The sequence below is a fragment of the Cygnus atratus genome, chromosome 5 (genome assembly GCF_013377495.2).
Source record: "Cygnus atratus isolate AKBS03 ecotype Queensland, Australia chromosome 5, CAtr_DNAZoo_HiC_assembly, whole genome shotgun sequence".
Lineage (NCBI taxonomy): Eukaryota > Metazoa > Chordata > Aves > Anseriformes > Anatidae > Cygnus > Cygnus atratus.
Genome location: NC_066366.1, coordinates 26,632,364 through 26,658,979, shown reverse-complemented (window position 1 = coordinate 26,658,979; position 26,616 = coordinate 26,632,364). Strand labels below are relative to the sequence as shown.

The window sequence follows — 26,616 nt, the reverse complement described above, 5'->3', positions numbered from 1 at the left end:
GAAAGCTGAACTTTAAAACCAAAGATTTCCCCTTTGCATTGAACTTCGTAAGAGCAGTACAAGTCTTGAATGACAGCATACATGGGTGGGACTCCTATGCCTAAAGCTATGTGAAATTAATGACACCCATGTGGCTAATCTTCAGTATAGGCAATGAATGGTGTAAAATAATTCAGCAGACCTGTGGAAAGGCAGGGTGCCACTTGGTTGGACATATACATTATATTCCTTGGCACTAGAGCTAAGGGAGTGGTTATTTCATTCCTATTTATTTTATCCTGCTGGAAGATAAATAGAAAACTTCAGCATACAAAAATAATAAATCTATTGGTGAAAATAAATCTAATATTTTACAGCAGCTGTAGTCCTATTATTGGTTTGAACAAGAGCTGTCTAGAGGTCCTACTTTCAGTGGAGATCTGCCAAATAATATGAATCATGAAACTTAACCCATATGGCTTCCAGTCTATTTTCATTTATGCTTGTATAAAATCTTGTAGCCTGCTAGAGTAAGAGACACTTGTGCACATCCCCAGGATATGAAAAATAAAGAAATCATCAAGCGACAGTCATAGCTGAGCATTAGTCCTCCCTCTAGTTTGTTCATCTGCTGTAATGCACCTACCAAAAGTGACTGAACTTTGGAAAGAGCCAACACTTCAGAATGCAAGCTAGTAAAATTGTCAGACTTATTTCAAAGTTATTCCAGTCATAAAGCCTTCCTGGAGTGAGACAGATTTTTAAAATCCTTTAGTGAGATCTTAAAAATGTCTGCCTAGGCGGCTCAGTGCAACACGTCATTCCTAACCACAGCACGGTGCTGCAAGTGCTAACTCTCTGTACGGCTTCACCTCCAGAACTTGTCCTGCCTCAGCAGAGGAGTGCTGGCTCTTCAGAGCATTCATAAATACAAGAGGAACATCTAGTGTGTCTAGCATCACTGTGCATATTTAATTGTACCACTGCCTCTTCAGGAGCAAAGTTAGTACAGTATCCAACTGAATACAGAGGATCTGTGTAGTTATCTACCCAAATAATTTTTTGTTTGTTGTGTAAGGAAATTTCTACATAATAAAAAGAGAAAGTTTCAGAACTATAATACTGAGTTCCTTGGTGGTCAAGACATTAAGGCTTAGAGTGGAATCTAGCAGTCATGCATATTTTTTCTTTCTGTTATAATTCAATACATTCAGCCCACACAATGTTTTTTATGGTAATTGTTTCTCATGTCATTGTATGGTTTTATTTTTTTTTATTTGATATTTAGGTTCAACTCAGAGCAAAATGGCAAATGAAAATAATTTCTTGTACCTGCAATCAGCATGACTGGCACAGACAATTTACCACAGCACATCTCTTAACTTTCTGCTGATAGGAGACAAGAAGAAAGACTGACAAACTGTTGAATTGGGTGAGATTAAATGAAGCTTTACTCACCCCTTGGACTAAACATTTTTCCCCGTGTTTTCCTTCTGTACCTACCTTTGAAAAGGCTGATTTCTTGGTATTTCTGGGACACCAGAAGATGAAAACATCAGAAACCTGTTCTTATTACAACATGAGCTGTTTTTCATTTCCTTATGAAAGTGTAACCTGGAAAGAGCAGCTCTTTGCCTAAAGCAATATTTTGAGTCAAAGAAATGCATGCAAAGAGAAGACCTCTTTCTCATGAAAAATGCAGCTACTAAGAGCACAAATCTCTGCTGGCAGCATATGAAAATCACAGTTAAATGTGAGGGACCTACCTGACACACTTTTAATGATGAGGTGATTTCTTTATCGTAGTGCATAAGACTCTTGGAAGTATCTCATGGGATTACAGGATGTGTGGCTTCTTTACTAGTGTTTTTCATAGTTTTCCCCTTGTTTTTGCATTGCTTGGATATATCCATTTCTATTTAGACAAAGTAGAAGTTAAACAATAGCTGAAGGTAAAAAGTTTTTTCATCTCTGATGATTTTTGTTAGTCATTTCCTGAATGTACAGATAAGATTTTTGGGATGATGATTTTTTATTTTTTTTTCCCCAATCAAATCTTGAGTGTGGTTCCTGTTTTGTTTTGTTTCTTCCAATCCATGTGTCCAAGTACTGTGGAAATCACATACAAGAAACATTCTCATTGGTTACCTCAAGCTTACCACAAATATATATCTTGTTGTAATTGCAGGGGAAACAGTTGTGATCTCAGATGCTTCATGTGGTCACTGTTGGCAAATGGGAACATTCAGTGGTAACCATAGCATATTTATTTCTAGTCACTTCCCTAAGTATAATGTACTCTGTACAGATAAGTTTTGAAGTGAAATCCCAGCTACAAGCTCTTTTAGTATATAATTTAAGTGTATTTTCAGTAAAGACTATTTTTGCCTTGTGAGCAGAGACAATGTTTGTCATCTTTTGTCACAGTCTTACTTTTTGTGTTATGTAATTTATTAGGGAGTTTTTCGATAATGAAGGGAGTTTTTTGCTAATGTTACAAAACCTAACAGACAAACAAAATACATTTTCCATGTTTGAATATCATATAGGAGTCAAGTTCTTCACAGGAATCCAGATCCTTTCTTAATTAAGGCTCGTGGTTTTTACAAGATCTGGTATAAAATTTGGCTCATATAATTAATTGTTTACAATTTTTTGGTTCTGTGATAACTATAATTTTAAATATCCCCAACTAGTCACTTATAAAATGAAAGGTTATTCTCATCCTAATGAGTTCAATTGACCCATCCTGTGTTTTCTGGTCTTTGAAAAGTTTGGGTAATTTCTTTCCTTTTTTCCTCCCTTGAAACACAGTATTAGTACTAACTTTATGGATTACATGAATGTCTACTACCAAATATTTTGATGTTTTCCCCTACTATATACTGAATCTAAGATCTCTAAAAGCAACAAAGGGACTATACCCTTTAGTGTGGAAAAAAAGCAAGTATGAGTGCCTCTCCTCATCGAATTTCTAAATAATTCCCTAAAGCCCATTAAGAGTTTTTTTGTTTGTTTGTTTGTTTTTTATTATTATTATCATTTTTTTTAATCTTCTCCTAGAGTGATGGTGCACTCCTGGTGTTCCCATCTTACTGTCTTAAAACACCACATTTTTTAGAAATTTTAATGAACCTATTTGAGTTCTCTGTCAGAGAGGAGAAAACATCCATCTGCACTGCTAGTTTGGTATTCTGAAGAGGCAAGGAGAGGCAGAAACACTTTAATTCTTCAACACTCAATGAAAATCATCTAGTTGTCAAACTAAAATTATCGAAATATTATGAGTCTACATGGATTGCAGGGATGTTATTAGCAGGTATCTTAGCAACACCAGTAGGATCTTGGCAGTGGACAATTGGATAAAGTTCATCATATGTACACAATTCTATCAGCAGCATATTTCACTGGAAGGGAAAACACTACTTGTAATTCCTGCCATGTGTTGCAATTTATTTACTATTTTGATAAAAGCATAATGCTAAACGCCAAAAATAAATAAATTTGTTATAAATAATTTGAAATATTACTAGATACTGAGAGACTGACCATCAGTTATCTGAATACAGAGAACCTATAAAATATATTTTGTTGAATAGTCATACAAGTCATTTTATGGCAGTGCTGGTAATAGACCAAATACACCACACAGACTTCAGATTTTTCATTTACTCTTGTTTAAAAAATCTGAGCCAATATTAAGCACCTTAGAACATTTAGAATAAAATCTGGACTGACTAAGTTTTTACGGCAGAACTTCCCCTGACTTTAGTGGGATGAAAATTTCCCCCAATGTCTCAAAATATTCTGCAGGTAGCATCCTGACACCTGCTCCAAAATAAAGCTAACAAGCTAAAAACTGCAGCACCAACCATGGGTAGATGCATGAAGAATATTGTGTCTATTCCAAATCAGCCTGGAGGGCAGTTTATGAACATAGAATGACCTTTCCTAGATGAGCTTTCAGGTGATGCATTGGGGTTAATATGCATTTATTTTCAAAGACTAATACTAGATCTTTATTTGTTCCTAATGATCTTTATTATTCATGGATGCTTCTATCTGAAATGCAATCCTGCTTGTATGTTCTTGCCCTGATATATTCTGCTGGCATATTGTCTTATATTTATTTAGAATGCATGGTGTTATCACCAAAATCACTTCCCTCAGCACCTTAGTGTTCAATGGAATTCTTTAATCCATGCCTTAGTGTACCTCCAGTGATTATCAGATTGTATCTTAACATCTTTTCACCATTTCATGAAGACCTCAAGGAGTGAAGTGAAACTCTGCTGATCTTCGGAGGTGCATAGCACCTGCTGTGAAAAGTTGAACTTTACTTTCCATTAATTTCTTTGGAGGAATGGGGGATATGTGAAGCACTCAGCACATCCCTGACTGAGCCCTAACTTCTCTTTAACCTTTCACTTTTCTCCTGACAGCCTTTCATGAGATGATGAAAACAAGCTGAGAGACAGAGTCTAATAATCACATAAAGTTACATGGAATTTCCTCTCTGACAACAACAAGGTTATACTATCCAGTGACCTAGCTGTATTTATGGAATACAGGAAACCTTTACCTCCTTTCCTTTAGGCTTTAAAAATAAACACTCTTACATAAAAATACACAACTGCCACACTGTGTCTCACACCATTTTAAGGCATCTGACCGAGCACTGTCTGCAGCCAAACACATTAGAGATGAGGAAGGGAGCCTTCTGTTTCCCTTACTGTACCTCCTCAGGCACTGTCACCTATAGAGCACAGAAGGGCTCTGTATGAATAAAGTGTTGTTTGAGTGCTGAATTGTGAGACTTTTGGCAATATACAGTGGTTGATTGATCATTTCACAGATTTGTTTAGAAGAAGAAATTTACAAACCAAACCACCCACAACTTTTCAATAACAAGCTCATGTATTTCTTTAAACAGAAATGAAAGGTATCTGAGCTAATTCTGATACCAGTCAGAAATTACCAGGCAAGACACATGAGGTGTCCAATTTCTTTGAGGAAAAATCAACAAAAATATTCTGTAAGTCTTAATTTTCTGGGGGTGAAATGGTCCAAAGTAACTGCTTACTCCTACCGTTTATGTTCTATTCAGGAGGTTAGGAAAGCATATCAGGATTACTTTGCTAAGACCTGTATATGGGTACTGAAATATACATAGTTTCATGCATATACAATCAAAACAGTCTGAATTTTGAATATCCAACACAATTAATGCATTAGAAAACAAGGTAAAGTCAAGTATTTTTCCAAAAACGTTTGATAACTTTCTTCATAAGAAATGCAAATTGTTCACAGACAATATAAAACTGACATATATTAAGGCACATCTACAAATTATTTAAATCATGATATCAAATCATTTGAAAAAAATTGCTCTAAATTTAGATTTCAAATAGGCATGATCTAAGGATGGAATTACAGTTACATTTCCAACTTCATTTCTTCATTGACAACTTTTGAAACTGACAGCTATTATTAATTTTAACAGATGCTTTTAATAATAATAATGATAATAATAGTAACAATTATAATAATAAAGATGCTTGTGTCCATTAGGAAATACGTGAAAATTGCTTTGCAGTTTAATGAGCTGATAAACAATTGAAATGACAATAATGCTAAATGTTTTGTCCCAGCAGATTTCTGCCTGCAATGGTCAGTAAGAAGTATGTCTGCAGCCCCTAGAAAACTTCCAATGTATGCTATGGTACAGGGCCTCAAAATGCATTGGATACAACATCACATCAAGCTAACAGCAAAACTCAGCAGTGCATTTTTTTTTCTTTCTTTCTTTTTTGATGCTTAAAGAAAACAATGTCCTCATGGTTCAGGGACACAAATGAAAACCACAGCCTAAATTCAGGCTGCACTTTTAGTACCACCCTGACCAGTATGTGGTTCTTTCAAAACCATTAACTCACAGAAGGCCACATGATCCTGGGTAGAATTTAGCTTCCAAGAGGTAGTAGCTGGTTTTAATATTGGGAGTGATTTTAGAAATCAGGAATTTCTGACATTCATTGAAAACTATGCTGACCTCTCCAAAAACAAACATCACTTGACATTCTTAAACCAAAATAGTAAACCTGAAACATCAGAACAGACCTGAGGATGATGGATAGTGTGCCTTCAATCACTAGGGCAACAGGGAAGACATAACTACGTTGCCTTCTGCTTCCCATGATGAGGAAGGAAGGTGGCAGCCATGGGATTACTATACTGTTTTTTCTAGGCAGATTCTCTCTACCATTACACTGTCTTTTAGTCTGCTGGCTACCAGCAGCTGACCCACAGGCCAAGCTGTGAATCACGGAGTTCAGATCCAGATCTGAAAGAGAGCCTGCCCAGAATCTGAGTGGGGATAGCTTCAATGTTTCACTCTGGCCTTTCCTATATAGCTATATGCTTTTTTTCTTTCTTTTTTTTTTTTTTTTTCCTATATCCAGAACTTATTTCTTTTTACCGACTATTTTAATTAAGGGAGCTCACAGGAAGATAGATTCCAAATCCCAAACAGTTTGCAGCAAACTTTTACATAAGATGCAACAAGCTCACATAACAGGACTCATAAATAATAGGAGTGAGGTGGACTATAAGAATATACTCAGTGTATAAAACAAAACTTCACTACTCAAAATGGTCCTTAACTTCCTTTGAGACTTTAGATAAACATATTTCAGTACCATTCTGCCCAGTTATGCTGCTGTCTCTCTGTTCCCCATCCCGTTTTCCTAGAAGCTTGTGCAAAACAGAGTCCATAATACGACTCATACTTTAACCTTAGATTAACCAGGCATTATCACTTGGCAGACTTAGTAAGAAAAATTGAATGATTTTATGCCTCAGTTCTCTAAAGGTATCCCAAAATACTTTTTAGGGTCAGTCTGTTAAAGACAAAAGCAGATGATGATGAAAGGGTCGTAGTCACACTGTATGCATCCATATAGTGTCAAATGAATCAGGGACAGAGTCTGTTATCTTGGAAAACAGCTTTATGTATGATAAGGAAGACTAGAGAAGGGAAGTGAATAACGAGTCTAAATGCCAGGTGTGCTGTGGTGAACTAGCATGTTTTGACTGTTCTGCCCAGCTCACATACTCCATATTTTGTCATGTCTTGATATTTCTGTACTTAGGGTCTCTAAACCCCAGAGCTGAATGTTGGCTTATAAAAGAAGTTTTTTGTTTTCTGTCTGTGAAAATGAATGAAATGTACTGAAACCATATGGCTAACCTATTCAGTATGTTTTTGAAATGTGTTCTGGTTTTTCTTCCCTCAGTCATGGCTAGAGAGGTATCCTTTCAGCCTAATCTCTCTTCTCTAACCAGATGTGCATACATGCCTCTTAGAAAGCAAAACCGCTGGAATGGAATAGAATGGAGTGGAGTCGAGTGGAAAGGAGTGGAGTGGAAAGGAATGGGAGAAGGTTAAAAACACACATCAGTTTTCAGTATCTCATTGTTTTCCCTTCAATGACATACTTTTCTGGATGTTTCTGTGTATACAGCCTATGTATCTATTAAGCTCCCATCCTCCCACTTTACTGAAATTACCTTTTAACCAATGTCCCCAGAATAAATCACTTCCTCAGTTGTTCATCATTTGTCCAAACTTCTTTGCAGTTTCTTCAATATTTGAAGAACTTATGGTCATTCTTGGGCACACACACAGTACATTCATATTAATATATATGTTGTCAGACCTGCTTCTTCCCCAGAATTTTTCAAGGGAAGAGAAAACTTAGTATGATCCTGTTGAGCTGCGTGAACAATGGTCAGTAGCACATTATTTTTTTCTTCTATGTTTTTAATGTAAACACCTCACAATCTTTTAGTATTTTTTTCTTCAGCTAAATCAAAGCATAATGGAACACAAAAAATTGTCACTGTTTGGAATTAATATTTAAAATGTTAGTACAGTAAACCTAGCATGCGGAGAGTCATACTTACTGCTGAAAAGCAGGTACACTTGCCTTACAGTCAGAAGCGTTAGACCCATCCATGCCTATATTCTGTAGCATTTGCAATGCTTTTATCCCCCAGCTATTTTACATTTGGAAGTTGCTGAGAACCAGAGACTCTTTTCAGTGCTAGAATTAAGTTGCTGGTCATCACGGTCATTTTTAAACCAAACTTAGATATTTTAATCTTTAATATTTGTCCTCCTTTTTATCAGGGTAATACCAGCACAGTGATTTCCACTGGATGAAATGACAGTTTGCAGGAATGCAGCTGAGGTAGAAAAAGGTTCCTGATTCACAGCACACCTACGTGAACTTGGCAAGGCTTTGAAATGGAGAACAGAGCATGGCCCAATGAAGCACTAACAACTTAAAGTCAATTTAGTCATTTAATAGATTTACATTTTCAAAGATACCTCTTCAGACAGAATTTTCTGATGCTGCTTCACCACTATGTGATATACCGGGCTAAGTTCATTCTTAGAAAAATGTGAGCAATATGAGAGATAACATACCTTTTCCTACTTTTTCTGATTTAGGATAAACACAAGATTAATACTGTTGATTCGTCTGAGCATTAAGAAGTGCATCTTACCCTTCAGAATATTCCACTGCCTGTAATTTGAATATGTAGAATGTGGGATTCATATATGAATGGAATCATATATAGTGCCCCACTCATTCTTTTTTTTTCTTTCTTTCTTTTTTTCTTTTTCTTTTTCATTTTTTTTTTCTCAGCATTGTTTTGAAGGTGTTTAAATTATACAGTATTTATTTAATTTCTATATTAAAGGATGACTTTGTTATCAAAACAAAATATAACTTTGAGTAAACATGGTAAGGATTAGAAGTCTTATTCCAAACATCCAAAATCAATGGGATTGTTGCCACTAGAATGGAAGCAGCTCATACCTTCTAGGAAGGAGCAGTTTCACTGATAGCAAAATAAGGATGTTTTAAAGGTGTAAAGCAATTAATTTTGAAAATAAATATATTTTACATATAATCCAGATATCTTCCATGTATTATAAAATTCTCTTATCAGGGTTCCCTGGAATTTACCAATGCGATTCAAGCAGAGACAAATGCTGAAGCAGATTTAGCAAGCATATTATGTAGTAATTTTAAGGTGGGCTCTGAGGGCTCTGATCCTTTTCCCTTCCCTCCCCTTCTATATGAGCAACATTGACAATGGGTAAATTCATAATAATAGACTCTTTCTGTCTGCAGATCTCAGCTCTCCTGCTACAGAAGTCAAACACTACCAGTGGACTGTGCCAGAGATTAGCACAGTTTTCAGATGTGGCCTGTCTTTGACCAGTAGTCTTTGACCTCTCATGAGACAAGAGACAAGGGTGACAGCTAGTTCCAGTAGTGACTATCCTTTCTGCAACATGATCATCTGAAATGACATAGAAACTTGACTGTGAGTTTATCTATCATTAAAAATTTTGGTCATTTCCATCTGCACTAAATTTGAACTGTCACCTGGAGGGCAAAGTCTCCACATTCCCCAGAGAAACAACCAAACATTGACCCTTTGCAATCTGAAGTCCTCAGAATTCAGAGTCATCTTCACTCAAGGAAAGGAAGGAAAAATTCAAGTGAAGGTTCATGTCTTTCCAAGCAGCAGTCAGCATCTCTGTCACCAACTAAAGCTGCTACCGTAATGGATTCAAAATGAAATTTGACTTGAAAAGGAGGAATTAGTGGATGAAGACATGAAATTTTTCAATGCAGTTCACTCTCTGATAGGCATATCCTTTAAAAATCTTTTACAACTTAACTTATTCCGTCAAGAATGTGAAAATCATTGAACTTCAGTACAGGCCAGACTTGGGTTCCAAACTAGCAGAAATCATCACTAAGGTGGTACAAGCAGGATGAAATAGGTTGCAGCACCTGATTTTCAGAACATGAAGTTTAATGCTGGCCAAATCTACTTGTCAGCTTTCCTGAAATAAATAGGACACATGAGGTGTCTTCCTTTGCCAACTATAAAAATCTGTACTCAAAAAACAATTGCTACAGATCACAGAACATGAGAAAAAGGCTTGGATTTTAGATCTGGATTTGATTCTATGTCAACTAGGAGCACCAGAAAGAGGTCTTTCTAGTGTTATGGATGGCTTGGCCTAAAAATAGCTTTCTGAGTCTTAAACACATATATGCAAATATAATGTCATTTATCATTTAGCTTTTTTATTTTTTTTTCCCCACAGGGGAATAAAGACAGAAAACTTGGCTAATAGCAACTAGACATAATCATCTTGCTTTTTAAAAGGAAGAAATATATGAAGAAAAGAAAGGAAGGAGAGAATTTAAAGTACATGATCTCCCTCTATCTTCCATTTGCTGTGCTGTGAGTTCTGGTAATCTGCTTTTCGTTACTGGATTTTTATGTGATGTAGAGTGCTCTCTTTTCTATTAATGTATTGCTTAATTTATATGATTTTAAACAGCAATTAATAGCATTGCTCACTGGATTCTTTTATTTCCATGAATGGGTGAAATTGCCTGTATATCTATAGCCATGTAGCTCTACTTTTAAATAGTACCATATCTTCTTTAAGTACCCCACTTGCTCAGAATATCAGTATGGACAGTAGGTAGCAACTATGACAGATCATCTTCACAGAATCCCAACAAGAGGTCTCAGTACTATCCGGAAATTTTACTTTTAATGATGAGAAATAAATTCAATCTCTATAACTCAAATGAGTAAACCATACAAAAACACGCAAGTTTTCATTCTGGTTTCTGAAACAGAATTCCTTCCAATCATAAAAGGACTGAGAGGAAAAATTAAATAGAATATATTTAAATGCCCTCTTAAGGAATAGCTTGTATCTGCTAGATTCTCATTACAGTGATGTATCTAAGCATGCAAAGGACCAAAGGAAAACAGCTTGCAAACTTTTTCTTTGAAACAGTTCTTTGTGAGAACTGGAAATGCACCATGTCCTTGCACCATGAAAAACAGGAACTCCACCTACAGAACTCATGACCCCAGGACCTGTCGATCCTGTAATATCAAATGGGTTGAAGTTTCTTACACTGCTCATAATGGACCGTTCATAGGAGATGCTACACGCTCCCCATGATTTCAATGAGATTAATCTCATGAGATTTCACAGGATTCTCTTAATAGTGATACATGAAATTCATGTAATTTATAACTTTTACATCATTTATATAATTTCTAACACTTTTAACGTCATAAACATATTGGTTTCATTAGCTGTAGCAGGAGTTGCACTGAAGAATTAGAAACAATCATATATTACATTTTCTGAAATAAAATAGCAGACCCAATGTGCACTCAAAGAAAACAGTGGTTACCTTGGCACTTCAGACTAAGTCTGTGCGGTTCAACAGCCTCACTTGTCTGATACAAAAGTCTGAAGAATAAATGAGAAAACAGAAAATGTGTTACACAGAAGGGCAAAAGTGAGCAGAGATGTACCGGTGATGCAATGAGATCACGTATTGCCTGGGAATAAGTAAATCTTTTCAGCAAGACTGAAAAGCGAGTAACTTGGACTGCATTTGTAACTGGTATTTCCAAGTACCTGGAAGCATTGCAACGGCCTCTGGTCTTGTCAGTCTTGAGTGAAATTCCCATTCATTCTCTGCTCTGGAGGAATAAGAAAGAGCATCCTCCTTGATATTTGATATTCATTCTTTACACAAAAGTGGGTGGAACGTGCTTCAGTACAATGTACAGATAAAAAATCCTTATTATTTTTAAAAATAATAAATTAATAGAATGCAAATTTTTCATTTACATTTTAAATTATTTTGCATCTTTCATATGCCTTTTTGATATTTCTTCACTTTTCTTTTTAGGATTTTTAAGATGAGATGATTTTTTTTTCCCCCAGAGAAAATAATATGGCTGGAAAAAAGTATAAAAATAAAACATTTTTGCTGTATTAGCTGGTAAAACAAAAGCTGCTTTCCTACAGATCTGGAGTCATTTGTATCAATAGACCATTGTGGTTATAGCAAGAGTTGATTCCTAGTTTTAGAACAAGGACAGAGGATTTATTTAAAGAAATGGAGATCTAATTAAACAAACCAATGCATTTCTCTAAACCATTACAGAAAACACCTTATAAGGTTTTCCTGATCATTAGGCCATCCTTTCTGAAAATGATCAACAATTTGGCATGCAGAAGAAATTTTATGGGAAGAAGTTATTATAAACTGATAGGAGAATCATGCAATTAAAAAAAAAAAAAAAGAAGAAGAAGAAGAAAAAAAAAGCCTATTCTGCTGATCTAACCAGTAATATTTATCCAAATCTGCTGCACATGAAGAAGCAGACCAGAAAAACACTGACAAATTCAGAGGAAACATCTTTGTCTCAGACTGCATGCCATTAAAGATGCAGAACTGAGAGGTGCCAGCCTAAGACATCTCGGGCACTTACCAGGCTCTTACCATTGGAACTAAAAACTTTTTCCGAAATGTAACCACAAGACTTAATACTTGTTAAATGGTATAAGGAAAACACCAACTGCAGAATTTTCTGTTGGGTATGGCTGCAATTTTGGACCTTCTCTGCTATATAGATGACACAAAATACTCAGCAGGACAAGCAGCATTATCTGGTTCTGATTGACACGATTTGCCCGTGTGTGAGCTTAGCATCGCTGACACTCACCTCACAGCCTTGGCCAAAGGCAACAGGCAGTCCACCTGTTCAGAGACCTCAAGGCATTGAATGGGAGGAACCCATGCTTTGGGAATTAATGAAACCAAGAAAAATATTTGTACAAAACGTTCTTCCACATAAAATGGACAGATCTGGGTCACTGTTGAAATCAGTGACTCATCTGGATTTGTAATTTGCCATGAAATATTCTTGGATAAAATTGCATACTCAGAAAAGAGATGATAGACGGGACCACGTGTACTTCTCTGTAAATAAGGAAAACCGGAAGATAGTTGAGGAATCTGCTGGCTACTAACTACAAATTGAGAGAGAAGGAAAGATAGCAATCAGTCTTTTTCTTGGGGGAAAAAAAAAAAACAAAAACAAAAACAAAAAACAACAAACTATTTTTCTAGTATTAGAAAAAGCAATTGTGTGATTATTGTCATGCAGGGTTGTATTATCTTCACACACTTCCAGGAATATCAGACTCCACTCATGTTCTGCATCTTTCACAGAGAGGGACAGAGGACTCGGTGAGGTCTCAGCTTGCTTTCTTTCCTTCTTCAGTTTTCATTGTGTGTATTTTTGCTGGCTGAGAGAGATGGTCTGTATAGTGTAGCACTGTGAAAGGTTTCCACTCATTTGGGAATATAAAACAAAGGACTTGATTCACTCACCAGCATTTGTCTTACCACCTAGCAGAATTCATATACCCAAATTGGATGCATGTGTAAAGCAGTGGGAGAACGGGTACCTACGGGTACCTATACCAGAAGGGTAGGAAGGGTGTGCTGCGGGAGAGCATGTGCTGCTGCTGCTGCTTGGTCTAATGAGTGCATACAGCAGTGCTGCCAGGTCTTACGGGGTGCTCCAGCAGATTTAGCCACTAAAAAAAGCTTTATCAGCAGAAATGTGCTGGTTTTACGACTAAAAGAGGCACCTTACTGTTAAATTTACACATGCACATGCCCATTGTGTATCTGGCCAAGGCTGGATAAATTTTGGGCCTTTTCCCTTTGAAATCATTTATGAAAATCAGTATTGCCAGCAATCCTTCTGGAGCCACTGAATTATACATGTTAAGTAAATTCAATTAAACTAAAGCCCCTTTCTTCCTAAAAAGAAATAGCTGAGTTCTTGAGTAGCTGACTGAAGCAGACACTGAAAATAATAATTCTGCCAGTCAATGTGATCATGTTTATGTTCTGTTTCACACAATCTGCTTTGGCTTGCAAGGAAAGGCAAACAACATTACATGGTAAGAAATCCCTTAATTGGGTTAGTGATAGGGGAGGCAACCCCAGTGCATTGCTGTAAGCAGCAACGTGTGAATTTTCTATTCAACACAGCAACAGTGGTCTATTTATTCGGCTTACGTGCATAATTAGTAGTAAAATTAAGCAGGTTTTTTTTTCATTTTTAACATACAGTAGTTATTCTTTATGGGTCTGGATTTTGAACAAAAATATTTCCTTTAGACTTTATTTGAGTAATGCTTTCTTAAGGTGAGCAAATGCCATAAAAAATTATAAATCTGGAAACCTAGGAAGTGTAAAAAGTGGAAGGAAATTACCTCAGTTTGGCATGAGATACAATGTTACTTTCTTTAAATAAAATGCATCCTCTGTCCTTAGGAACCCCTTACAGGCTAATTTAACATTTCATTGTACTCTGTCACTTACCTTTGCTGCTGCCAGGCCCACACAAGGCAGCTGATATTATTGTATCTGCAGTTACAAAGAGCTTATGTTTTCACATACTATATACATACTATATACATACTATACATATATACATACTATACATACTATATACATACTATACTATATACAATTCACATAGCATTATGTTTTCACTTCTTTCAGAAAACATGGTAGCCTGGCACTTTTCTGATTTAGGCATAAATGTTCTTTTCCTTACAAAAGCAAAATAGCCCATAATGGAATGTGCATAGGTAAAAAGACTGTAGGTAAATGTAAGAGATATGATGTGATTGTCACCAAGCATGCAATTTAACTGGATGCACTACCACATTAGCTATGTTTTTCCCTCAGCTATTCTTACCTAAGCAAGCAGAAAAAAGTTTTATAAAAAAAAGCTACTGGTGAGCTGAAGCCCTGGGAGGAAAAGTGTACTTGACACAGGTGATATTCTTGGTAAGGCATTTTAATATGTGATAGGTGCTATGTAGGTAAAAAGTGTAAAAGCCAATAGCGCTGTTCATGCCAGTTCACAGAATCACAGAATCACAGAATCGTCTGCGTTGGAAGAGACCTCCAAGATCACCGAGTCCAACCTCTGACCTAACACTAACAAGTCCTTCACTAAACCATATCACTAAGCTCAACATCTAAATGTCTTTTAAAGACCTCCCGGGATGGTGACTCAACCACTTCCCTGGGCAGCCCATTCCAATGCCTAACAACCCTTTCGGTAAATAAGTTTTTCCTAATATCCAACCTAAACCTCCCCTGGCACAACTTTAGCCCATTCCCCCTTGTCCTTTCACCAGGCACGTGGGAGAATAGACCAACCCCTACCTTGCTGCAGTCTCCTTTAAGGTACCTATAGAGAGCGATAAGGTCGCCCCTGAGCCTCCTCTTCTCCAGGCTGAACAACCCCAGCTCCCTCAGTCACTCCTCGTAAGACTTGTTCTCCAGACCCCTCACCAGCTTCGTTGCCCTTCTCTGGACTCTCTCAAGCACCTCCATGTCCTTCTTGTAGCGAGGGGCCCAAAACTGAACACAGTACTCGAGGTGTGGCCTCACCAGAGCCGAGTACAGGGGCACAATCACTTCCCTAGACCTGCTGGCCACACTGCTTCTTATACAAGCCAGGATGCTGTTGGCCTTCTTGGCCACCTGAGCACACTGCTGGCTCATATTCAGCCAACTATCAACCAGTACTCCCAGGTCCTTCTCGGCCAGGCAGCTTTCCAACCACTCATCTCCCAGCCTGTAGCTCTGCTTGGGGTTGTTGTGCCCCAGATGCAGGACCCGGCACTTGGCCTTGTTGAACTTCATACAGTTGGCCTCAGCCCATTGGTCCAGCCTATCCAGATCCTCCTGCAGAGTCTTCCTAACCTTGAGCAGATCGACACACGCACCTAACTTGGTGTCATCTGCAAACTTACTGAGGGTGCACTCGATCCCCTCATCCAGGTCATCGATAAAGATATTAAAGAGGACTGGCCCCAGCACTGAGCCCCGGGGGACGCCACTAGTGACTGACCTCCAACTGGATTTGATTCCATTCACCACAACTCTTTGGGCCCAGCTATCCAGCCAGTTTTTAACCCAACAAAGCGTATGCCAGTCCAAGCCATGAGCAGCCAGCTTCTTGAGGAGAATGCTGTGGGAAACAGTGTCAAAAGCCTTACTGAAATCAAGGTAGACCACATCCACAGCCTTTCCCTCATCCACTAAGCGTGTCACTTTGTCACAGAAGGAGATCAGGTTCATCAAGCAGGACCTGCCTTTCATAAACCCATGCTGACTGGGCCTGATCGCCTGGTTGCCCTTCAAGTGCCGTGTGATGACACTCAAGATACCAGTTACTATAACTCTGTCTAAAACAGAACCTACAATTTGATCTGAGATTCCAGACATAGCATTAGAGATTCCTAGTCTGATATCATATTTAAGTTCTCCAAGATGAATTCAAATCAACAAAGTACATATAAAATCAATTTAGAACTAGCTAACCGACAGATCTCAGATCCTACTTGCTCTTAAGTACTCATCCCCCAGTGAAGATATTTCTAACAAGGTTGTGAATGGGCATGGATCTGTGCTAAATACTGTTCAATATCTTCTATAAATTATCTGAGCAAAAGACCAAATTGTATCTTGTGAAATTCAAGAAAGATAAAAAGACAAATAACATGACAGTTGCAGAAAATGACATGTCATTTCCATGGAGTCATATGAATGGTTTTCTCAACCTACTTTATGGGAACTGCATGTTTAAAAACACTGACAGATGGAAACATGCAGCAACACTACAGAAGGCACGTACTCATGTAAGACTGTGACCTGGAACATATGCTGAAAGGCCATGAATGGTCATGGTGGATAGGCAAATGAACATGGACTTCCACTTGTGCTTTTCACATTTTAAGCTTCATGATGGAGGAAGAAAAGCACTTTCAAAACACTAAGTATGACATAAGAACTCAATATCATGCCAACTCTGCTATTCTTCTACCAACAGGAAAAGGAGAGAGAAGGTTTTTAAACAAACATAGAGGCAGAGAATATCTAATAACACAAAGATAAATGTATTCAAACAAAACAACAAAGCAACATTTATTACTCTATAAGAAGACACAGAAGTTGGTTTAGATAGGATTCAACCAAACTAACAATTGCCATTCTTCTAATTACTGTCACACTCCCCAGTAGTATTTCTCATGCTTAAGTTTCTTAACAGGTCACCTTTCTCTGAACTCCTCACTTGTCTATATGGATAATTAATCAGTCAAAAACACTCAAGTATAAAGTTGATCTGACAAACTCCATTGAGAACACGTGCTGTAATTTCCTTGAATCCCTAGTGAAGAAACGAGTGCTAGCTAAGCCCAAAGGTTTATCAAAACACAGTGATAAATCCCAGATGTGATCTCAGCTTTTAATGCTTTCTATTTTGTTAATGTCTCCAAAACCACTCATGGGATTTTTCCTAGGTGTTTTCTTTCTTCCCCCCGCTTTCCCAAATTCAAAGTAAATTGGTCTGGCTTCTGGTACCTGGCACAGTGGCATGTTTCCTCTCAACAACTGTAAGCCTGTCTGAAAAACAGAACAACATCTTTGAGATGGGGTGTTTATATGGGCAACTTTCAGTCACTGAAGTGAATGTGGCCCCACCTTCAAAGAGACTCCAGAGCACTGCTCACCTGATGAAAGCATTAACTGTTTGGGGTTGACTTGATTTACATGAAAGCAGCCAGCCCATTAGCTGAGCTGAACCCAAAGAAGTAAATGTAATGCCCAAGCAGATGTTTTCCTACTACTTGATGTCAACGTTGCTGCAGCTTTCCTCAGGGTAAGAGTACAAAGACTGCAGTGATAAGGCCTTGCAGAATCCCCCAGCAGCTGAAGGAGAGCAAGCTGTTGAAGAGATTTACATCAGGGCTACTGAGGTCAAAGAAGTTAAATAAATGTAACCGAATCTTAGTGGATTGTATGTAAGATAACACTTTATAGCACTGCACATATAGGCCTAAACTATACACATATTTCATAGAAATAATAATTTAATATGACCAAGGGGTAAATGGAGAGCTTGTCATATACATACTGATCCCTAAGAAATCTACTTTTTTTTCTTTTTCAAATTCTGTAGATGTCTAAGCTATGTGTAAAGTTGTATCTAGTTATTTATACATGTAAGGCCTCCCCTCTAGAATTAGTCTTCAAATGTTAAACTCAGATAAGATATATCTCTCTGGTCACCAGAAAACAAGTTCTTCCTGCTAAGACACTGCTCTTTCATTATATATATAAGCATATATTAAGAATATTACATCTTCACTACCATACAACAGAATGTCTCCCTTACCATTTTAATTCTTATATTCTACCTTTGTATTCTTTTTGAGATTTCTTGCTATTTAAACACTTGTCAAATACATTTGGACACTGGAAATACCCATCTTTCCTCTCCTCTTTGTCAGGTATTTATGTAACTTTGCATTTTACTGTCCTAGATTAGGATTATGTTTATATTAGATTTGTAAATGATTTTTTTCCACCATTTTTTTTATTGATTTAAAAGACAATACAGTGAACAAGACAATATATATATGTTTAAATGTATATGTTTAAGTGTAAGTATATTTAGTTATATTTGTGCACTAAATTCAATGGCTTCTGTTTCTTTCTAGAAATCCTTATGGGCTTGTTTTCTTATGAAGTTGGTCAGGCAATGAGAATTTCACTTGCAGAAGAATTTAAATCTATGAATATCTAGCATTAATCAAACAAAAACCATAATGGGTTAAAGAGGGAGATGGTAAACTTGAGAAAACAAAGAACAGAGCATGTCTATGATTTGTGGTAAGCACTGTATACCCAAAGGCCTTGTTTTCCCACTTTAGAGACAAGCAATTTAAAAGAAGTCAATGTCAGTTATTCATTTCCAGTGACAGGAGAATATAGTGCTCAGGTAAAAACACTTTAGACCCTAAATTTCACTTTTCAGACTGGCTATTCAACTGCAGTTTTATAAATACTTTTCAGATTTAAGTTCACTGCATTTAGTCAGTGGACTGATGGTCATAATAGGCTACTGTGCAAAACTGACTTTTCCTGACAAATTCTATTCCAGTCCTGGATGGTCAACATTAGAATTTTATATTATCAAATTCTAGGTGTGGAAATGTCGTTTTCCAGTGTTCATATATAGCAACAGTGCTGTATCTCATATCACAGTGCAGACTAACATTTTGTATAAGGGAGCTTATTTGGACTCTACTCTCCATAGATATGTTCCTTTATTTTAGAAAAATAAGTCAAGATATATAATAAGGTGATTAATCTTGCCGCAAATTAATTATGCCAGGCAGTAGTAAGAAATATCCACATCTTCACATTCCAGTCTGAGTTTCTAGGACACGATTTGCTGACCTGTTTTAGTGTGCCACTGAATCGCCACAAAAATCATTTTTGTCCTTCAGGTGAAGCCAGAAATAGCTTCTTCACTCTGTCTATAATGAGTATTTTAACAGTAGTAAGTGCTATAGCAGAGAGTTCTGAGCACACTTCATAAGCATCTAAGCAGAGCAAAGGGCAGGAAGGGAACTGCAGAAACAGCATCAGCCCTGTGGTAGTGGAGGTTCCTCTGAAAATGTAAAGTTACTTTTCCTACTTTACCAGCTATGATAGATTTACTGACAGAGTTTCTTTTAGTAGTTGTTACAAAATGCTTCTATCTGGGGTAAAAATGTGGACTGAATTTTCTGTTTCTATAACTTTGGAGAGGGGCCTCTGACAGGGCTATAGGTCTAGTATGAGATGAATCAGAACTACTGTATGTGCACCACTGACTTATTCTGAAGGTGTGTAGAGGATCTCAATATTGTATGTACATTTGCTGCAGAGTGTCTCTGAACTATGCCCAGTGACATTGCAGAAGCCATCAATTAATGTCTTGGATTCCCTTGCAGGGCCAGTATCTTGCCTTAGCAGATGAGCACAAGAAAATCAGTCTTCTCAGCCTCTGCCATAAGAGATCCGCAAACAGGGACTCTCTGGCGCTTATCTTGTTTGGAGGAGATGGAGTATTTCTTCAAGAGGAAGTACAAGATGTTTCTCTGATATCTTTCAATCCGGGGTAAATGTAGAGTATAACAATTAGTACAACTCTATCTAAATGTGAAGAATATTAGGCCCGTTATGCTAAATTTTAATGTACTTGCTATGTTAGCTAAGCCTCTTCCGTGTTGCTCCACCATATCCTACCTGGTATCTATCTAAATATTCATTCAAGTTTTTAAAATTCCAGAGATCTCATTCATTTTCTTCATTTTCCTGTCATAAATATCAGTGTTTATCTTCTAATTTTCCCACAGCTCATGATAGACTTTCACAAAAGCTTTTTAAATTAAAAAGTTTGCAGGAAGTTAGTTTTTATAAAAGTTATTTTGTTGGCTAATCTAACAGCTGAGTGAAGTATTTTAAAGACTTTACAATGCATAGTGCTTTATTGGTTCCTTTTTTAGAAGTTAAGAAAAAAGACAGAAATATTTTCCTGCCAGAAATAAAGTGATAATTCAAGATTCCATTATCAATTAAGATCAGTGAGTTTTCCTCCTTAAAGAGTCTGACCTGGGTACATCGGAGGAAACATCTTGAAGAAGCCATGTGTTAATTTAGTTAATCTTGAAAATCTGGATGATGCTGGGTCTTCTTTCCTTCTTCTTACCCACTTATCCAACCCACGCTGAGGCCAGAGTCCCATAGGCCTCTCCTGATTTGCACTGCTGTGTCTTGGAGGAATACCAGGGTGAGAGAATGGGCTGTTGAAGAAAAGGTGAGGTGGCTTTTTAAGTTAAAAAAAGAAGAAGGAAAGGAAACTCTGAGTGCTTAATGTAAGGGAAAAGTATGTTTTAACATGATCAGCAAGGAAGAAGCAGGAGGAATGCAAGACTATATTTCTGTCTACCCCTTAGCCTACTACCTGGACATCAGCTCTCACCCATGTTGCCTGTCTGTCTAATTACCTTTCAAATACATGACAGTTACAGTTGTCTCGCTCTTGGATATATTTCAGGCATAGAAGAACTTAAGAATGTGGGGGAAAACTGTGATTACAGAGTTTGTCAGAAAGCTACCTTTTTGCTACAAAGTCCTGCTCCAAAAAGTAAGTTCTTATATATGTGCCACCTGCATGCTCGTAGTCTTTTCCTCTTCTTTTCTGACTAACCCTTCTTCCCCATATAATTGTGGAGGAAAAAAAAAATGGACCAAATGTATACTGATATGATAGTATTTTCAAATATTGAAAATATTCTCTGAAAAAATATTTTCAAAAATACCATGATGGAAAGTATTTTTCATGGGAAAGAAAATCAGTATTTTATCTAGAAAATCACTGGTAAATGGCAATGGATTCAAAAGAACAATTGTGCTAAAATTGAAAACCCACACCTCTGTTCTAATTCTATTTCCCTATAGAGTCCCATTTATCTTTCCTGTTTACAGGATAAGGGCAGGCATTCATTCATTATGCTAAGAAACGAGGAGAATCCTTGCATTAGTTAGAAACTTACATGATGGAAAGACAGAAGTATTTTTCATCTTTCTCTAACTCTGACTTTGGCATATTGGTGAGATTATAAATTTTCATGTTTAAAACAACCAAGTCTTTTCTAATATGAATGATGCTATCAAAAATTTCCTGTCTGCTAAATGCACAGAAAATTAATATCCAACTTAAAATAGAGTATGTAGTCACTCTTACTTCATTTTCCCCTTCCACCCTCACCCTTCTTATGCCTTTTCTCATTCATTTCTTATCGCCTTACTCAAAAGCTTTTCATGTCGTTAACCTTTCACCCTCACCTTTTATTCCTCCCTGAATTTGGACTGGGACCATGTCTAAAGCATATAAGTAGTTCATAATTTCCTCTTTTTTTTTTTTTTTTTAGTTTTCAACATCATGTTGCACCTTTAGGAGCTCTGCTCTCAATGAAGTTATTCATAAAGCATTCAGTGTTTAAATTTGTAGTCACAGTGCTGGCTGCCTCTCTGTCTCAGAAGCGGTGTGAAGTAGGTCTTAATAAAACTCCTCACTGAAGATTATAAAGTCCATGATGGAAGGGCCATCTCGTACATACAGCCTGTGTTTGTATGGCACCTAACTGAATTGGACTCAAAGTCAGGTTTTCTAAATTTCTAACTCTCATCTTGCCATTTACATTGTTAGTAATAACAATAACAGCATAAAACAAAGCAAAAGTATTGCAGGAGGCTTCATTTCCTTTGCTTATTTTACGAGTAATTGTCCTGGTTTCAGTTAGGATAGAGTTAATTTTCCTCCTAGTAGCTGGTAGGGTGCTATGTTTTGGATTAGGATGAGAAGAGTCCTGATAACACGCTGATGTTTTAATTGTTGCAGAGTAGTGCTTACACTAAGCAAAGGACTTTTCAGCTTCTTGCTCTGTTCTGCCAGCGGGCAGGCTAGAGGTGCAGCAAGAACTGGGAGGGGACAGACCCAGGACAGCTGACCCAAACTGGCCAAAGAGGTATTCCACACCATCTGATGTCATGCTAAACAATATATAGGGGTGGCTAGCCCGGGTGGGGGGCCGGCTGCTCAGGGATAGACTGGGCATTGGTCAGCGGGTGGTGAGCAATTGCATTGTGCATCACTTGTTTCGTACACATTATTAGTAGTAGTACTATTATCTTTATTATTATTATTGTTATTATTATTTTCCTGTCTTAAGATCTGTCTTTATCTCAACTCACAGGCTTCACTTTCCTGTTTCTCTCCCCCATCCCAGAGAGGGAGGGGTGAGGATGAGCGAACAGCTGTGTGGTGTTTAGCTGCCAACTGGGTTAAACCACAACAGCAATGTATTAAGATTATTTGATATGTTTGTTTACCTGTTTCCTGCATATTAGTTCAGCATTATGTCCTAGAACATCCAGCATGAAAGCCAAAATCCTGAATTTATGGTCACACATATCACCATTTTCAAAAATTCATTTTCTTTCTTTGTATGCTTTAAGTAAATATAAGATGCTATAGTAATAATATAAAGGACAAAAATGATTTCCAGTTGCAAAATTCGTATTTAAACCTGTAAAGGTTGTTCAGACTTTGGGTTTAGTTTGACCACTATGTATGCTCTACATATGTCAGCACTGCACCTATGTATATTAACTCTCCATATTTAAATCCACAGGTTTCAAAATCAGCTAAAAAGTAGTGTCAAGAGGTTAACCATTTAGGTTGGAAAAGACCCTTAAGATTATGAAGTCATAAAGCTGAAGATGAGAACAAATGGCATAGCTGTGGTGGAACAAAGGGTCCTTCTGCACTTTTCGGTGTAGAGAGACCTGATTTTGTTTGGCCTGTGCTGACCCCAGAACTGGAAGTCAGAAGACCAGAGTGACAAGACACCTGTTCCTACAGGACAAGAGCCTCCACAAACCAGGCCTTTGAGCCATGTTGGCCCTGAACTGCATCTATTTTAATAACTCTACCTGACAGCAAATCTGTGGCAGAGCTAGGATTAGAATGTAATCATCCTGGCTCAGTCATGTGCATAGATTATTTCTAAAACTTCCCTCAACATCCAGGTTCCCATAGCCGATAAAATATATAAACTATGCTCTCTTATCTTCTTAATTCTCAGCAGAATTCTCACTGTAACCTGAAAGACATTCTTAAGCAAACAAAACAAGTTGACCTCTAAACTGTGCTTTCCAGCAGTAGGAGTTGTCGTTCTAACCCAGGGGCTGGGCATTCAGTTTTCACAGCTTGCAGCAGACTCTCAAATGAAAGTATAATTTCTTAATTGCATTCTGTAACAGCAGGTCCAGAGTAAATATAAGGTTACATTTCAATGATCAGAATTTCAGGAATAAAAACAAAATTTGCATGCATAGGAAAAGACAATGTTGTATTATATTTCCCAGTATCTCATTTCTGTTCTGGAGATCCCCTCTGAACTAATGGCAGATGTTATATACATGGTCCACTACAAGCCAGCCCTCCACAGCTTTCCATCACCATTTTGCTACACTGGTAAAACAGTATAAAGCAAACAAACAAACAGCTTTCTTCCAGATCTGCTGCTGCTATTTTTCTGTCATTTTCTCAAAATACCTGATTTGTCATTGTCATCTGCCCTCACCCATCAGTTCTTTCCACGCTGAATAAGCAGAGCTGTAATTTTTAGCATTAAAAGTACTAGCTATTTTGGTTAAGAAAATATTGCTCTAATATGTGCAGCAAACGGAATAAAAAATGCATTAACTGAGCTGCAATTGTATTTTGCTTCCTCCATCTGCTACCATCCAGTCACACTTCCACTCCAATCATTTGTAGCAGACTTTCAGAAAAATCTCCCAGGGACTGTCAGACACAGAGGAATTTTTTTGATAAAGCAACTACAGGCTCATCTGCCTGAGCACGGAGGAGCAGAGAGGCACAAGGGCAGGTGGGGGAGCCCCAATAACCTGCCAGGAGAAAGAAGCCCCTGCCCAACCCCTTCCTGTGCTGCCACAGGGGAGTCTCAGCCCCATGGGCCAGGGGTGACCTCCATCGCTTGGCTCTGAGAGAGAGGCCCTCCAGGTCTCCTCTCAGACTGAGGGCATTACCCTTTGGGTGTGGGGTCACTCTGTGATGCGGGGGTAAGCACTAGGGGATTGTACAAAAGCATGGGTCATCAGGGCCCACCTATCAGGGGTAGCAGCAAGAGGATACTGGAGAGTGTTTATTTGTATAGCTGTGTATGTCAGCATGTAACCACAAGTGAACATCAAGCCAGATGAGTCAGCGAGCAGGCTGGGTGCTGAGGATGCAAGTGCTGGTGTGGCCATTAGTCTGGGTCAGACACTGGTGAGATTAATGGCTGCTAATGGAGAGATTAATGGATGCTAATGAACTTTCATCCTGAGCAGCCAGAGAATGAGGAGGAGGCCATCAGTACTCTGTGTTTGTGTGAGTGCTGTGTTTTCTGTTGCTGTTGTGATTAGACATATATATATATATATCTATATATTGTATGTGTTTGTGTGTCAGTTGTGAATATGTGTTTAGCCTCACCACCAGGCGGACCTTGGAACACAGATCTGTGGCAGCCTGACTTCTGCTGGAATACCAGATCTGGGTGCCCCTAAAAAAAATTTTAAAAAATAGTATGGTACCTCTAAGAAGCCTCAGAAGCTGCAGAATTATCAGACAATAATTCACATTATTGTCAGCATTTTCCAAAATGATTAGAGGGCTGTGGACATGAAGGTGAGGCTACAAAATGGTGCTTTTTTATTGCCTTCAATTGGCAGCTAGAGCCCTTCCTGGCAGGTAAAACAAAAATCATCTGGTTATAGCAACATACATAATAGCAACTACTGAACTACTAGTCTGTCTATATGTTCATGATAGATTTTGAAATGCTAGACAAACCAAAATTGAAATGCTTCTGTGCACACCCAGAAGCAAAAATGTAGTTACGTGGGGATTTAGGAAATTACATTAATAACTAAAGAATTACATAAGCAGTGACTAAGGTTTGAAAAAAACTGTCTTGAATTTGAATCTTGAATTATTCTTATATTCCAATTCCAGTGCCTAAGCTTTAGTATTTACTAAAATGTACTGTGATTAAGTAAGACATTAAGAACATCAAATTAAACAAAATAAAGAACTGTAAGAAAAAATAAAGACCCCCACCCCAAAACAAACAAACAAACAAACAAACAAAAAAAAACGCTGACCGTTCTGAAAGCATAAATTGGTCAAGAGAAGTTGTCGATGAACTACAGAGTTAGGTCCCTGGAATTTGAATCCTTTTTTGAAACTGGTTGGCCTATGCCTAATACCGTGTTTTGTATTTTGGTCTGGCATTCGTGTAGTTTTTGCAGTGATACTCAATATATTATTGCAAGTTAGCAGGACTTACTCAAATGTAGAAACACATCCCATTTACTTCTTTTCTTAGCCTATAGTTTCCTACAGTGTCACTTGTTTTTGCTCAGAAGAAACCAAAATATGCCTGGAATTGTAATTTGGAAAAATTTTGTAGACTTGTGGTAGTAGTGGCATTGACTACATGCCATAAAGCTCTTTAATGAGCTTCACCATCTCCATATCAAGTTCTGCAATGAATGCAACTTGATCCCCAAAGAGCCCTTTTCAGAAACCATGCAGCCTTTAAAGGGCCACATATAATATATTAACTCTATTTTGATGAAAAATAAATCTGCTAGATATTTAACAGACTTCATCCTGAAGTAAAAGCTGGTATATGGTGTTGATCTTGGCAAAATGGCCTCAGCCTCCTTAGAAACTGTGATTTTGTATTACCACTCCTTTTCAATAATAATGAACATAGGGTAATCAAAAATGTTATATGCAGGAAAATATAGTATATGCAGGAAATATGTTATTCTTCTCATGCAAAGCAATGAGGACCAGGTTCCCATTGCTATAAATCAAAGCAGTACCACTTAAATGTATGGAACTATCCCAAGTTATATCAACTCAGGCATTGCGACTGCAATCTACTTACTAGAGCTAAAGGAAATTATGCCTGGTGATGGCACGTACTGTACTTACCATATTAAATTATCTTTCTGAGCAAGACTTTTGCTCCATGTTGTTTCCCTGATGACCTATGTATGCTCTTAGGAAAATATGAGCAGTCATTAACAATGCTGAAACTAAGTGACATAAATTGAAGTCTCTTTTATATTCCAAGGTTGTTGTCACCGAGAGTCAGTACTGAAGAGTAAAAGGAAAATTTCCCAGACACAAAAGGAGAAG

The 26,616-nt window shown here is 37.6% G+C and overlaps 1 long non-coding RNA gene across 30 annotated transcripts in view; it reads left to right on the top strand.

Moving 5' to 3' along the window:
- The window catches only part of LOC126913330 (uncharacterized), a 275,232-nt gene extending 249,705 nt beyond the window's left edge, over positions 1 to 25,527 (top strand). For 7 of the 30 annotated variants that reach the window (XR_007708398.1, XR_007708394.1, XR_007708399.1 and 4 more), the window contains 7 exons: positions 1,268 to 1,411; positions 9,186 to 9,381; positions 10,178 to 10,327; positions 19,784 to 19,950; positions 20,890 to 20,979; positions 22,237 to 22,363; positions 23,030 to 25,431. This is a non-coding gene — a long non-coding RNA (uncharacterized LOC126913330). Of the gene's footprint in view, positions 1 to 1,267; positions 1,768 to 9,185; positions 9,382 to 10,177; positions 10,328 to 18,502; positions 18,675 to 19,783; positions 19,957 to 20,889; positions 20,980 to 22,236; positions 22,364 to 23,029 lie in introns of all 30 variants that reach the window. The other 23 variants (XR_007708388.1, XR_007708390.1, XR_007708389.1 and 20 more) reach the window with 17 other exon arrangements.
- Positions 25,528 to 26,616: the final 1,089 nt, after the last annotated feature.